This window comes from Nomascus leucogenys, chromosome 7b (assembly GCF_006542625.1).
Source record: "Nomascus leucogenys isolate Asia chromosome 7b, Asia_NLE_v1, whole genome shotgun sequence".
NCBI classification, from domain to species: domain Eukaryota; kingdom Metazoa; phylum Chordata; class Mammalia; order Primates; family Hylobatidae; genus Nomascus; species Nomascus leucogenys.
In genome coordinates, this window is record NC_044387.1 from 107,543,173 (window position 1) to 107,558,659 (window position 15,487).

The window sequence follows — 15,487 nt, forward strand, 5'->3', positions numbered from 1 at the left end:
AATGAACAGTATTAGGTTATTTTTTTTTTACCTACCTGAAGCATATGTGCCCTCAGGACAATTTTTACTTCTTCCAACCCAAATGACCTTGAAACAGGAATATTTATTTCACGTGCTACTAATGACACGGTCATAACTATTCAATTAAAAATAGTGTTATGAAATCTCTTTTTTCCTTTTAAATCCCTTTAATTTTCTGCAAATGTGATTTTTTTTTTTTCTGTCATACCTGTCTCATTGACATAGCTGATCTCCTGGAGTAGTTCAGAAACAAACTTTCTGTTTACACAGCCTATCAGGAGCACAAAACCTCATTTTCTGCCCTGACTTTTCCTTGATATGACCAAAGGGAACACGAAATTGTGGGGATCTGTGGAGAGCGATTTGTCAGCCTTTTCTTATTTACTTGGACTGTGAGATACAAATTGAATTTGGGGCTCTCTCTTCAAGAATAAGTTATTTGTTATCAAATAAGATAACATTAGTGGATCGGACATGGGTAAGTTGTTTCTCTTATAACCTCGTTAGGTGTGTGAGGGTGCTCTGAGTTCTAGAATAATGGTTTGCTTTTCTGTGTACACTTGGCTTTCATTTCTGACTATCTCATTTGAACACCCTTGGTCTGCTGGACAATGAATGTCTTTCCACCTAAAATGGAACAGACGGAAGACAGCAGAACTACTTATTACAGCCATTTTAACAGACACGGCAGGTTTTCACCATGGTTGCCTCAGCTATTGGGATTATTACTGATTGAACATACAGTCTATGAAAACTGATTAACAATGTCACGGCTGCTAGATTGCTTGGTGAACTCACTTGACCTTAGTGGTAACTGTGGCACGATGGTGCTTGAGAAATCATCAAAACTTAGAAGAAAAATGAGAAGATAATAGTTAAAATATGAATTGGCAAATGCTACTATAAATCAGCTGCTATTCAAATTCCTTAGTTGACTTGTTCCGTATTTAGGTAGTGACTCCGTCAGATATGGAAATGTTGAGGCATCCGACATTACCTCCAATGTGGAAAAGCATCCACACATATGGAACAAAGAATTGCCCCAAATAACAAAAATGCAGCTGCAATTACAGAACAAACACGTTGCCTCCTATATCTCAGCACAGTTGTTCCTGTTTTATGGTACTTATTTATGTAGTGACTAATCTGGGATATTCAGTAATTTGCAGTGGGGCCCTTCATCATTAGTGCGAGTTAACAAAATGGTTCTGTTGTCCTTAGTAATTAATTTGGTAGGAAATGAGGAAGATACAACACATTCTGAGGGCTGCTGAATACCTTTATCTTCCTTTACTGTCTGTTAGCTAAATATGGAATTTTAATTTCCTCCCTAATTATCGAAGAGTCTTGTGCTAAATGGGCATGTCCCTGAGGCCCAGTTGCTTACGTTTACTCTCTAGATTTTCACCTCACTTTTTGGAAATGTATTATTATGAACTTGCAAGTCGTTCACAAACATTTCTGCGGTAAGAAGTTAAACACTAACCAACATGAAACAGCTCCAGAGTGTGTTGAGCCTGCTGCTGGCCCCTTCACTGATGTCATTTCGTTTGTTCCTCCGGGTAACCCTTCAAGGGTGGCAATGAAGGGATGTGGTTTGCAAGAAGAAAACTGGCTTTTTGAAGCTTCTTCCTCAACATCCTGTTATCTAGGTGGATAAACTGAGATTCAAACCTAGTTTGGTTCTGAAGCCCACAGTCTGGTTGGTCTGGCTCTAGAGCCCACAGTCACTGTGAAAAGGTAACGTCACTGTACTTATCCTGAATTGGTTTAGCTTTGGCATCTCATCAGTGCTGCTTCTCAGTTACTGCTTGTCATATGGTGCCTAACAGTTTTCTGATTTTTACCTTGGCAGGAAAGATTGGAGATATGCAAACTTGCATGCCTTTATTTCCTCTAGACTTTGCCGATTCTATGGAAACCAAAACTATTTTTTATATCAAAGTCAATTAGCATTTTTCAGAACAAGTAGAACACCTGAAATTTAAGTTAAAACTGTAGCTACCATTTGTGTCTGCATTCACATCATTCTAACAATCTAGATGATGACTTGCCATAGTTAAATATCTACATTGCCAACATGATAATGATGATGACAGTAACAACAGCAGCTGCACTTTACTCATTGAGAAATACATTCTAGGCTGGGTAGTTAATGATTATCGAAGTTTTTCAAATGAGAAAAATATGGTTTAGCACAGTTAAGAAATTTGCTCAGGGTCTTACAGCTAGTAAGTGGCAGTGTTAAACCAGTATTTTAAAATTTGCCCATAATTGGTTAACATTTTTCTGTTTTCTTGGTATTAGTAATATGTATAGATTGAATATCCTTTGAAATGTTTGGAATCAGAAGTGTTTTGGATTTTTTTATTTTGGAACATTTTGCATATACATAATAAGATATCTAGGGGATGGGATCCAAGTCCAAACATGATATTGATTTAAGTTTTAAATACACCTTGAAAACACAGACTGAAAGTAATTTTAAACAATATTTTAAATAATGTTGTGCATGAAACAAAGTTGGTGTACACTGAGCCATCAGAAAGCAAAAATGCCACGACCTGAGCCACCCATGTGGATAATCTGTGGTTGTTCGGCATGACCATCATTCATGACTGAATTTATATGCTACCTATAAGCAATTTTGTGTATGCTTATTCACACGTAAGTACTTCACAGTCACAAATATGACATACCGTTAATATAGTGAAAAAACAATGTGTGCAGGCTAGCTAAGCAGCACAAGAGCATCACCAGATACCTGTATCAGCTGCTAACCAACAGCAACAACAAACAATGGCAGGTGTCTGTTTTTCAGCTACAATGCTGTGCTTGATTAAGCACCCCGTACAGTAACCCCCTTGGGAACTGTGAATAAATGTTGTGTTGTGCACCTGTGTTTTGACTGCTACCCATCACATGAGGTCAGGTGTGAAATTCCCGCTTGTGGTGTGATGTTGGCATGAATTTTGGAGTATTCTGAATTTTAGATTTTCTGATTAGGAATGCTTAATCTGTAGTATTCTGTTCTAATGTTGGCCTTTGGTGTTGCAATTATTGGGTTAAGATTTTGTTTGGTCTATCAAAAATTGTAATGAAGACTACTGAAATGATTTTGAAATCAGTAGTTATTCTTTGTAAAAAGAGGATTTTGAAGATCCAATATCTTTTATCAAACATCTCACCAATAAGTTAAGAAGATCTAAATCTTGCCCCCCCCACCCCCCCTCCCCCCGACACACATGCCCTTATGCTTTAAAATCTATCTTTCCCAATGTGGTTCCCACTGCACATCTTGAGGGGATCTTCTCTGGATTTCCATGTAAGCATTGTTCAGGAAATGCTTTTCAGGTAGAGCTTTGTCCTCCAGAAATTCCATAGACTAGCAGGTTGTAGGTACCATTCACGTGGATAACCAGCTCTGAGGGCAATGATATGAATTTAGATGAAAAACAAATGAAAATACCATCTGTTTTGTGGTTAGGCTATTAATCTCACTATAATGGTAGATCATCTATAGTAACCTATGTTTGGCTTTGGAAGGGTAAACCTGATCAACCCAAGTATTAAATAATGACAAGCCCCTAAATAGCGAAAGCTTAATCCAAATTGCCAATTACCGTTCCAAAATTTTGAAAAGAGAACTTTATAGAAAAGCTTATTTAATATGGCTAAAAAGAATGTTTTTGGTACAGAAGGTGTTCTTATCCAGTAGTTTTCAAGAACTTCAAGTACATATTTCAATTTATACATTTCATTCATGCATTATACAAATACAGAAAGTAAAAATTGTAAAGTGAAATCTATTCTTCCAGCATTCCTCATGAATTCTTCTGTGATACCGCCTTCCTGGATTTTCACATTCCCACACAGAGACCATTGGTTCATCCAAACTTTTGCCTTGGCTTAAATCTAAGAACATAATTTGTTTTTGTTTTTTTTTTTTAGTTCTAATCTTAGCATGTTAGGGAAACTGTGGGGTTTCTCTAGAAAAGTTACAAATAAGAGATAAGCCTCTTATTTTCCAAATTCCTCAAGGTGTGATACAAACTTGATCGGAGCAAACACTTCCCTATCAATGCAGTGGATTCCCTGTCAATGCAGTGGATTCCCTGTCAATGCAGTGGATTCCCTGTCAATGCAGTGGATTCCCCATATAACTCCTGTGGACTGTGTGTGAGGCCCTTGTCGAGAGATGATCCAGTCAGAAGTCAGAAAAAAGAAAGGCATGTGAATGGTATTTCTTTGCCAATTCGTATTCACCGCCTCTAAACCATGTATTCTTATTTTCCGCTGGAAGAATGAAAGGGGAGGGAATAAATGTAGGAAGAAAGGAGACTGCGAAAATGGGGAGGAAAAGAACAGAGAAGAGGAGAGAGTGGAATGGAAACAGAAACAGGACATTTCTGAAGGTTTTATCCACTCTCGGCTAAAGTGAAGTAGAAGCTAATTAGGCTATGGGGAGACCCAGAGCGCCCCCTTTTCTTTTAGCAAACCCCCATGAGCTTATGGCTTTTCTCCAGCTGGGCAGGTTTTCTGATCTGCCCGAAGTGCTCTTGAAATGTGTCTCTTGGAGGACTCTGGAGCGCGTCTCTATCTGAAAAGCCTCATAACTGTGATGGTGACAAACATCCCTTGCAGGACCCTGAGACATGGTAGAAAATTTAGAGTTTTGTGATTCACATACTGCAGAATAGATACCTATTGATCTTTTTTTTTCCTTCTAAGAAAATGTTCCTTTGATACACTCTGGCTGAAGAATTGGAAAATATGGGTTTTATTTTGTTTCGATTTGATTTGGTTTTTCCAAAGGAGAGCTAATCGGTGAATTCCACTGGAGATGGGTGGTTGTTTAGCCAAGTGTAATGTTCCATAAATTATCTGGGCCTTGAACTATTGCCATGTATGATACATGAGTGATACATACAACCCAAAAATGATTTATTCTTTATTTTCCCACCCAGTTTCAGAGGGAGAAAATAACCAGGAGCCAGGAAATAGTAATAATAAACTTCACTATACCTTAAAAACCAATGTTATTCTCATTTTCATTAAAGGACATTAAAGCTTATGAAAATAATCCACGTATTGATGCTATTCATCATCTTCCTCATCACAAATTAAAAATGATGCTAATTAAAAAGATATTCATACATGTAAAGCTGTTATTTTTGGTCTTTTTAAAAGAGCTCTTACCATATATATGTACATATGTTTGTTCAGCTTTATTGAGGCATAATTGCCAAACATTGTATGTATTTAATGTATACAACATGATATTTTGATATATGTACAGATTGTGAAATAGTTACACAATCAAGCCAACTAACATACTCATCACCTCACATAGTTGCCCTTTTTTGGTGTAGTGAGAACACTTGAGAGCTACTTTCTTAGCAATGTAAGTGTACAATACATTATTACTAACTCTAGTGACCATGCTATACAGTAGATCTCCAGAATTATTTATGTGATAACTCAAAGTACGTATCTTTATCTTAGCCTTTTTTTTTAGTGGTTGAAAAGAAATAATCAAAAGTTAGTTTTTTCCTGCCTTTTAAAATTTACTGTTTTTAATGCAGCACAAATACAATATTTGATGTTACTTTTATATATGTGATTTCTGGCATGTGAAAATAATCTCTTGTTAGCTGTTTTTAAATGTCTTTTTTCTTGATGCTAGCTGAGATTTAAAGGAGAATTTAAATGTAAAAAAATCTAGAACAGTTATTTCAAGAAGTGTCTCCAGCCTCTTAAGCCATTATTTACTGAGGAATTGCCAGCAGCAGCAGTTATTGAATGTGAAGCAAGAGGCTGCTCTATGTTTATGTTTTATAATCCCCCTTTGACACCTGTCTAATTCCTAGTGTGAAAATAATGTTTGGCTCTTTATTAGCTAATTTGAATCTACTTTGTGGTTTATATAAAATAAATTCTCCTAGGAGTTTATAATCCAGGAAATGTTCTTGATACTTTGAAACTCTTTTGGGGAGGCATATGGTTACTTCATTGAGGACTGCACTTCTTCAAAGGAGAATGTTACCAAATTCGCTGCTCTACAGTGCTAGGGAGAGCATGGAGGCACACTCAGTGAAATGACAGGAAATATACAATACCTGTGGGATTTTACTTTAATCCCAGATTTTCCTAAAACAGTTGTTATAAGCACCTTGAAAATACATTGTTTAACATTCTTTCCCTTATTCATGAAGTAGGGTACAATATCATCTAATTTATAGCACAAGAATTTTGTGAGACCTGGCAAAATTGATAATATGAATTAGGAAGAAAATAAAAACTCTGGCTTATGTCTTAGACCTTCAAAAGTTAGAATTTGTGGAAAATTAAGTAGCAAATTAATTTGTAGCTTGTTTTATTTCTTTGTTTTTATTACATGGGGATTTGTGTTTACAAAATAATTATAAACTTTTAGAACTGGAAATATCTTCGAAATAATCTATTTTACAGATGAGGAAATTAAAATAAAAATACGTGCAATGACGTGCCCACATCTGCACAGCTATGGAAAGTTGTCTTCCTGCTGAATGTATCCTTTCTTAGCTTTCAGGGAAGATCTAAAATCATAATTATGCACCCTGCCTCCTCTGGGCAAATCCCACTCCCACCTTACTTATGACTTGGAGTTTGGCAAAAACTTCCATGTTCCAATAGGACCTTGCCTCTCTGGCAGTAGTAGATTGACTAGGGATATTGATGGCGCAGTAATTCCAGGGATGATCAAGGGAGCCAACACTACTGAGTGCTTCCCATAAGCCATAGTCTTTGGAGTCCTTAATACGTGTGAGTTTGTTTAACCCTCACGACGATGTGCTTTGGGATAGATACCACTATCATCTCTATTTTCCAAATGAAGAGCCTGAATTAGAAGTAAGTACTTTACTGAAGACGACACATCTGGTAGGGGCAGGGCTGTAATTCAGTGTGGCTCCAGAATCTGTGCACTACATAGTAGGCGTACAGTTAGGACAATCTGAGGACAATTATTGGCCCAGAGTTGGGCACAGGACATAAGCCAGGCCAACAGGAGCTATTTCCTGGAATTTTTCAAACAGAATCTAGAGAATAAGGTGAAGCATGTTCTGATGGGCAGGGTGAGAGATGTCGACCACAATTCTGTCAGGCCATGTTTCCTGCTGGGCTGAGGAAGCTCGTCAGACAGGATGAAGCTAACACATGTGAGGAGTAGAGACTGATGAAGGCGAGAGTGTCGTGGGATGGGCACTTGGCTGCACACCTGCTGTTCCCTGCAAAGCTTTTAGTCGATTAAGTTTTTCTCCCTTTTCTTTTTTATATGTAAATCAAAGGAGATTGTCTAATTTAAAAAATTATTGATAAGAGCGAATCCCTGCTTTGCTCTTACTATGAGTCAGGCACGGTTATAAGTGCTTTTTATTTTATTTATATCACTTAATCCTTAAGATAATCTAATGCAATAGGTTCTACTTTGAATTCCCATTTTATAAAGGAGAAAACAGGGGCATAGAGAAGTCACTTGCCCAAAGGTATATGGTTAATACCATGACTACCTGCTGTAGTCAAACTAGAATACCGGTCTGTTTGACTCCGAACTTGGTTCTTAGCCCCATGCCCCATATTTCCCACATGACCTAGGACCCACGTCATGGAGATCTCCATTAACAGTGAAAAACAAAAAATCATTCCCAAGTGATTCAAAAATACTACCAGAGACAGTTTTTATATCTCCTCTATGGGGCTGATAAGATCTAGGAGTGACAGTTTGCTGATGATATTACCACAGTAAATACTTGTAATATCAATAGTGATCACATATATTTTAAACGTTAGCCATTTATTAATAATAATGATGGTGACTATTTTTTCTAAAGTGCAATGCACTTTAAAAAATTTAAGAAAATAAATGATTCTGATTCATTTTCCTCAAATTATGTAAGAACATGTTTATGGATAAGAAAATGATAACTTAGAAACAATTAAAACTAGAAATAATTATTAAATAAATTGGACATGGGTTTCACTGAAATAACAGTTCTGGAAGTTCAACCTAGGCTTTTAACTCTCAGTCACACGTGCTTTCTCACAAGCCACTGGAAAAGTGTCATGCAAATACAAATTAGTCTCATCCTAAAAGGCAAAGTAAACAGCAAAACATGTACCCAGTGAACGTAATGAGCAGTCACACTTAAGCTCAGGCTTAAGCTACGGGAAAACTCTTTTTATCCTTTAGCAATAAATCCTGTTTTGACTGAATTATAGTGTTTGGATAATTGATCTAATTCTCTTCACATGCGCATTTATTATTAGTGTTCTATATGGTCTAGCTAAACCCCAGTGATTCATGAAGAGCAATCATAACCACAGAAATAAGTCTCCAAGATGTACTTCCAAAGCACAGGCCGAGCATTTGAATAAGCTGCAGCCTGCCTGTACCATTAATCCTGCATGCTGCTTTGCAAGTGTGTTCTATTGGATTATATTCAAGGCCATTTCTCCATGTGTTCAACTAGACAGCAAACTCTTTAAAAGATGGAACTCAAAGGAGTATCATGAAGGAAAACACGCAACGTTGCAAAGTGCTTAGCTCTTTATAACTCTTCTCTTGCTTTTATTCATTCAACAAGTATTCACTGACCACCTCCTTGGTGCCAGGCCTGAGGCTCTGGAGATATAAGCAGTGAGCAAGAAGTGGACATGGGCCCCATCCCAACAGAGCTTACATTCTCAGGGAGGGAAGCAGCCCATAAGCACACTAGCAAGCAAGCAAGTAAGTAAGTATGCAACCGTAATTAGTGCTCGGAGGGAAACTGTGGCATGCAGTGCCCGAGATCCGTCCTTGGAGAGGAGATGTGGAGGCGGAAGCTTGAATGGTGAGACAAGCTGGCCTTATGAGGATCTGGGCAGGAGTGTTCCGGGTCCCAGAGCAGTTGGGGCAAAAGCACTGTGGTTGATAAGCACTTGCTCCATTTAAGAAGCAGAAAGGATGTCCATGTGGCTGTGGAACCGCGAGTGAGCTTGAAGAAGAGTGGGAAAAATGGGAATGGAAAGGTAGAAGGGTTTTAGAAAGGGGCCACGTGGTTTATGTCCTAAATCAGAGGTAGACACACTTTCTCTCTAAAGAGCCAGAGAGTAGATGTTTTGGACTTGGTGGACTGCGTGGTCGCCATGGTGACTACTCAGTTCTGCAGCTGTGATGCAAAAGCAGCCACAGGCGACGTGGGAATGAACGGGCATGGTGGCTGCGAACACAGCCTTATTTATTGGAACAATAAACTGGGAATTTTATTTTTAAATTTTATTATTAAATCTCTTTAAAAGATAACCCGGCCTTTATGGAAATACGATGATGATATGATAACCGCGAAGAGTCCACGTGCCCTGTGCAGTTCAGGCAGAGTTCTCAGTGCGGGGTCAAGTTCAAAGAAACGCCAACCCCACACCACGATGTCCTTGTCAAGTTGTTGTAAATCTGCGTGGAGCTACCTCAAAAAAATACCAAGAAAGGCTCCCGTTCATAATAAGCAAGACTTCCTGAAAGTTAATTGCTTTCAAACACCCAAACCTCCCTTGCCACTTTCTCAATGTCATTTTCACCAGCAAAATACCTAACTTGGTCAAACCCAACTGTCTGTGTATTAATCGTGGCTGGAGAACAATGGACGCCCTGGCTGGCTGCATTCTGTCTGAAACCATCCATAAGTATCCAGTGGCAGTTTACACAACCCTACAATCCAGGCATCTTTGCCTATACTGTTTAACTTGCTCACTTTTTGAAACAATTTTCTGCCCTTTTTATTCAGATATTTCCAATGGTTTAAAATTTCAGCGAATTATCTTGTCACATATGTAATTGAGAGAATAGAAGTTCTCAGAATGAAACTTTCTCTTTGTTCACCATCAAATCTGTCTAAATACTTCTATTTCTACCCACACACTTTGTCTTCTTTTCTGTGATGGTGGATGAAGATCCCTGGCTCTGATCAAAGGCAGTTCCTCACTGGTGCTCTGTATTTTGCCCTTCTCCACTTCTAGGGACTTTTACCCAGCAAATAATGCTCCATTTTCTGCATCTCGGTTTCCCATCCTCTTCTGAATTATTATCGTCAGCTTATTCTATACATTCCTGGCTTAAGAAAACTCTCCCTTGAGCACACTGACCCATGTCTTCCTATAGCTACTGGCCCATTTCTCCAATTCTTTACTTCGCAGTTTCTTTACAACCCACAGTGTCTGAGCTTCCATTACCACCACTCCACTGAAACTGTTCTTGTCCAGGTCACCAATGGTACCAAAGATGCCAAAGGCCCCTGTGGTGTTGGTCAATCCAAGGATCATTTCTCTCTCCTGGTCGTACTTTGCCTCTCAGATGCATTTGACATCAGTTCTATTCCAAAGATTCTTTTCCACCACATTGCAATTCTATGCTTTTCTTTTCTGTACTTCACTGATCACTGTATTCTTCTAAGTCAAATTATTGTCTCCTCTTTTTGTGCTGAGCACCTAAATATTTGGGTCTCAGAGTTTAGTTCTAGGTCCTGTAGTCTTCAGTATCCAAACCCTCTCCCTAGGATAGCTCATCCAATATGGAGCTCTTAATACTATGTATATGCTAATGATGTTAATATTTATACCCTCAGCCTAACCCATTCAAACTCATGTGGCTGCCTGCCTATTTGACACTGTTGTTTAGATGTCTAATAGACAGCTCAGTTAACTTGCGCAAAAGGAAACTCTTGTCGATTTTTTTAAATCCCTAAATTGATTACTCCTCCTATCTTTCTATCCACCCAGTTATTAAACACTAAAATCTAGAAACCATCCTTGATCTCTTTTACCCTCAGATTCCACATCTAACCCAACGTTGAGTCTTGCTAATTCTATCACCAAGATGTATCTGATATTGGTCTACTTTTCATCTCTATGGCAACCTCCATACACCATGTCATCATCATCACCACATGGAATGCAAAAGCTTCCTAATCAGTGCCTTGTTTCCACTGTGGCTCCTATTAATCTGTTTTATCTTCTATTTTGTTTTTACAAGCTAACATAATGCTTTTAAATAGCCTGAAGCAGATCACATTATGTTATTTCTCTGCTCAAAATCTTTCAACGGCTTCTAGTGCCTTTTGATTCAAAGAAATGAAATTGAAATCCTTCATCAGAGCATACAGGACCCTGTTTTCTCTCCATCTTTGTCTTTACTATTGACAGTCTTGGTCACTGCAATCCAACTAGTAGGTACTAGTTGACTTGGATCATTTCCGTATCACCTTCCTGCCAAGGCATCCACAGACCACGCGATTTAAAGTAATTCAATCCTAGTCAAGTTTTAATATTATTATTCTGAATTATTTTAATATTATTAGTAAGACTTCTGTATTATCTTAATATTATTTTTCTGTATTATAGACTTCTAGTCTTTAGTCGTATCTGAAATTATTTTGTTTACACAAGTACACAAGACCTCATCTGTTTAGGTCCTCTGTGGTATTCCAGCACCTAGAACTATGTCTAGAACAGGATAGAGACTCAGTAAATGTTAGATCAATGTATGATCCCTTTTACTTTCCTAGATTCTCCAACTCTGCATCTCTTACCTTTACATTTAACTTGCACATTAAAGGCCCAAGAACTGGTTGAGCAGAGACAGACTTCTCCTCTGCACACAGAAGGTAAAACATTGGTCATGATTGTATTAATATTTTACTCTAGTAATTAATAAAGCCATCATTTATGGAGGTTTTTCATGTGCTTTTATCCACTCTCTAATTTACCCTGTCAACCACCTTCGAATGTGTATTACTGGAAATCTAGTTTTTGCTGTATGTTTTCCCCTTCGTAAGGGGGCCACCCTTTCCTGATTCTGTGCAGCTCTCTGGCACCTCCAGGTCTGGTGGAATTGATCTTGCTTCCCAGGACCAAAGGCTGGACCCACGAGCTGGACAGTCAGGGTCCGCCTTCTCCCTGGAAACCATTAGTTGGTTCAGGGATGGTCACATGATCCAAATATCACTAATTGTTTCTCTTTGGAAAGCTTGTTGGAAAGAGCAGGGAAGTTGCAATCTTTTTTTCTGACAGGTTCAGATTTAAATAGGACCTCACATATTACGGCCTCTGCCTGGAAATGAAGCTCATCCCGGGAAAAGAGGCAAGAGTGATGGAGAGCGGGCGTGAGCAATGGAGAGCGGGCATGAGTGATGGAGAGCACCCTCGTCTGAGCTCACGGACACTGCCTGAGTGAACGCATGCTTGCTATCTTCAGCACTTTTCATGAAGCTGTGGTAATAAGCCTTTTTGTACCTAAACTAATTTGAATTGCATTCCACAAACCCTTGACTAATTCAATTACTATTCTTATTTTATAATTGGGGAAAATGAAAAGTGTCTTAAAGTTAAGACACTTGCTAGGAAGGAAATATTTGAGCAAGCCTTTCTTTGGTAAATAGGATAGGTCTAATATGGACTAGCATTTTAATTATTTTGATGATATTTAAATTTTTTCCACTTTAAAAACATTTTATTAGATTTTTTTCTCTTAGTATATATACAAAATTCATGCAGGAAAAAACCATATTACATTAAGATAATTCTTTGGATTATATATATTTTTTCTCAAAGCTCATTATTTAGTCACTGGAATGAAGTTCATTAAATTAAGAATTGACAGAAATTGGGAATTATGTAAAATTATACAGGTGTCAAGAGAAGGATTAATGAAATTTAGTAGTTGATGCTCACAATTAAAGTAAATGTGCAAAATTTGTTACTTTACCATGAGAGAGTATTATCTTTCAGGAAAGTAAAACGGAAATGTATCTCCTCTGTATTGGCTGCATTCTAAATTACAAAGATTGAACATGAAAGACAAATGGACTTATGGGTTAATAAAAAAGAAAAGTACTCCCATTCTCACTTTACACTATTGGTAAATATTCGAGTGTACAAATAAGCAAAAGGAACATTAGTTAATTCAGAAATGAGAGCGAACAAACTGAAATATTCTGTGATTGATGGGAGAGGCTGATAGAATTCACAGATTATTGGAATACTAATTGCACCACATTGGCAGCCTTGTCAAATACCATTTTGCTTTTTATAGATGATTATACTGTTCACTCACTCACTCAAATCAGAAAACTTGGTCATCTCAGATTCCCCACTCCTTTTGTTCACCTTCCCTGTCGTTACCGTTTCAAATGGGCTCTCTTGTCTTAGAGTCTATGTCTCTAAAGCCACCTTGGCTGCACGCTGCCCTGGCGCAGTGTCTCTTGCTTGTCCAATCTCAGGGTCTCATCTTTGTGCATCAGGCTCTGCCTATTACAGTCCAGCCTCCATAGAGCCGCGAAGGGTTATTTAAAATAACACACTGAATTGCACCACATTTATGCTTAATACTCTTGAAATCTCTGTTACCTGAAGAATAAAGTTCAAAAATAGGGTCCTTAGAGAAGTGTTTATTTGTTAGGCACTATAGGTGGAGATGAGGGTACAAGGAGAAATGAGATATGGGCCTTCCTGTAAGGAATTTGCATAAGGCTGTGTGATTGGGAGGGTGGGGTGATATCCAAAAGCAGTCATCTTCATAGAACATGGAAAGCTGCTTACAGATAAGGACCAGGACAATGAAGCTCAAAGGGACAGAACTGAGCATCGCCTCTGTTTTCGGAAAGGCCTCCTGGAGGAAAGATGCCAAGTTGAGGCTCAAAAAGTCATCTAGGCTCAGAAGAAAAAGAAGCGTAGATTATTATCCAGGCAGTTATAAAAGCAGGAGAAAAGGTACCTAAAATTTCTCAATAACGGCAAACAGTTCAGTATTATGAAAACATAAACAATGATGTAGGAAGCTGAAGCTCAGAGGGATGGAGAAGGAAGTAGGAGTGAAGGGTTCATGAAGCCCTTTAACCTCTGCTGATCAAGTACTCTGCTGAGGATCCAGAATAAACCAGAAAAGAAGCTCACCCAGCTTCTCCGGAGTTAGCAATCTATAGCTTAAGAGCCAAATACATAAAAGTAGTGCAAGTTCTGATAAATACTATGAAGGAAAATGTAAGTTATTGGTATACAAAGTGAGAGGATAGATCTACTTTAAATGTGATGGCCAGGGATGGGCTCTCTGGGCGGGTCTCATTTGAAAATGAGAAGAAACTAGCACATGCAAAAATTGGAGAAGGTTCTATTGCAAGGGTCCTATGCTAAGAAAGAGCGTGACTTCTTGAAGAACCAAAGGAAGACCATTGTGCCTATAAAAGCAAGTGGGGGTGGGGGAAGCAGCTAGAAATGAGATTGATGAGCTAATGAAGGACCATCCTCGCAAGGCCCTGGAGATCGTGGTAAATTATATGGATTTCGTTTCAAGTTCAGTGAGAAACCTTTCAATGATCTTAAACAAGCAAGCATACACCATGGTATGGAGTTTGTATATCTTGAGTAATGAGGAATCAATAATAGGTTTTAATCAGGGAAGTTCATAATCACATCTAATTTGATTCACTGTAGAGGTTGGATGAAGAGTGTTATAAATGTGAAATAAGAGTGGGGTAAAATGTATTGATTGGGAGGACATTGTAGTTATGCAGGCAACAGATGTTGAGCTGGTATTTGTACAGAGAAAAGGATACAATTAAAAAACATTTTAGGCTGGGTGCAGTGGCTCATGCCTGTAATCCCAGCACTTTGGGAGGCTGAGGCGGGCAGATCACCTGAGGTCGAGAGTTTGAGACCAGCCTGACCAACATGGAGAAACCTGTTTCTACTAAAAAAGTACTAAATTGCCCGGGCATGGTGGCACATGCCTGTAATTCCAGCTACTCAGGAGGCTGAAGCAGGAGAATCATTTGAACCTGGGAGGTGGAGGTTGCAGTGAGCCTAGATTGCACCATTGCACTCCAGCCTGGGCAGCAAAGGTGAAACTCCATCTCAAAAAAAAAAAAAAGAAAAGCAAAAAAAAATGTTAGACATAAAATCACCAAATGTTGTGATTAGTTATCTGAAAGAGTGAATCTAATAAAAGAGAGAAAGTAGTTTAGAATGAGTTGTTTTTTATGACATGGTGAATAATAATACCATGAGCTGGTATTAGATAATACAAGAAAAGGGCAGATTTGGAGGAGATCATTACACCATCCCTTGAATTTTGAGAGTTTGAGATATTGTGGAATAGGCAAGTGGTTATGGATAGATGGAAGTTGGATATAGAAATCTAAAATTCAGAGAAGAGCAAGCTAGAGAGACAGATGTCAAAGACATCATCATATATATATTTGGCAGATCAAACCATGAGTGAGTATGAAATTACTCATGAAAAGAATATAGAAAGAGAAGAAAAGTAGAACAAGAGCTGAATTTTGAAGGACATCAACATTAAATGGCAGATAGAGGAGGGCCTGCGTTCTGAGACAGAGAATGAGTGGTAAACGAGGGAAGTGAACGCATGTGAAGCCAGGGAAGTGGAAAGGACCCAGAA

The 15,487-nt window shown here is 38.4% G+C and overlaps 1 long non-coding RNA gene across 4 annotated transcripts in view; it reads left to right on the plus strand.

The window, feature by feature from the left end:
• The window catches only part of LOC115836100, a 30,651-nt gene that overhangs the window by 4,331 nt on the left and 10,833 nt on the right, over positions 1 to 15,487 (plus strand). For 3 of the 4 annotated variants that reach the window (XR_004031101.1, XR_004031098.1, XR_004031100.1), the window contains exon 1: positions 12,118 to 12,305. The exons of the other annotated variant lie outside the window; for it this stretch is intronic. This is a non-coding gene — a long non-coding RNA (uncharacterized LOC115836100). Of the gene's footprint in view, positions 1 to 12,117; positions 12,306 to 15,487 lie in introns of those variants that run through there. 4 annotated transcript variants of the gene reach the window in all.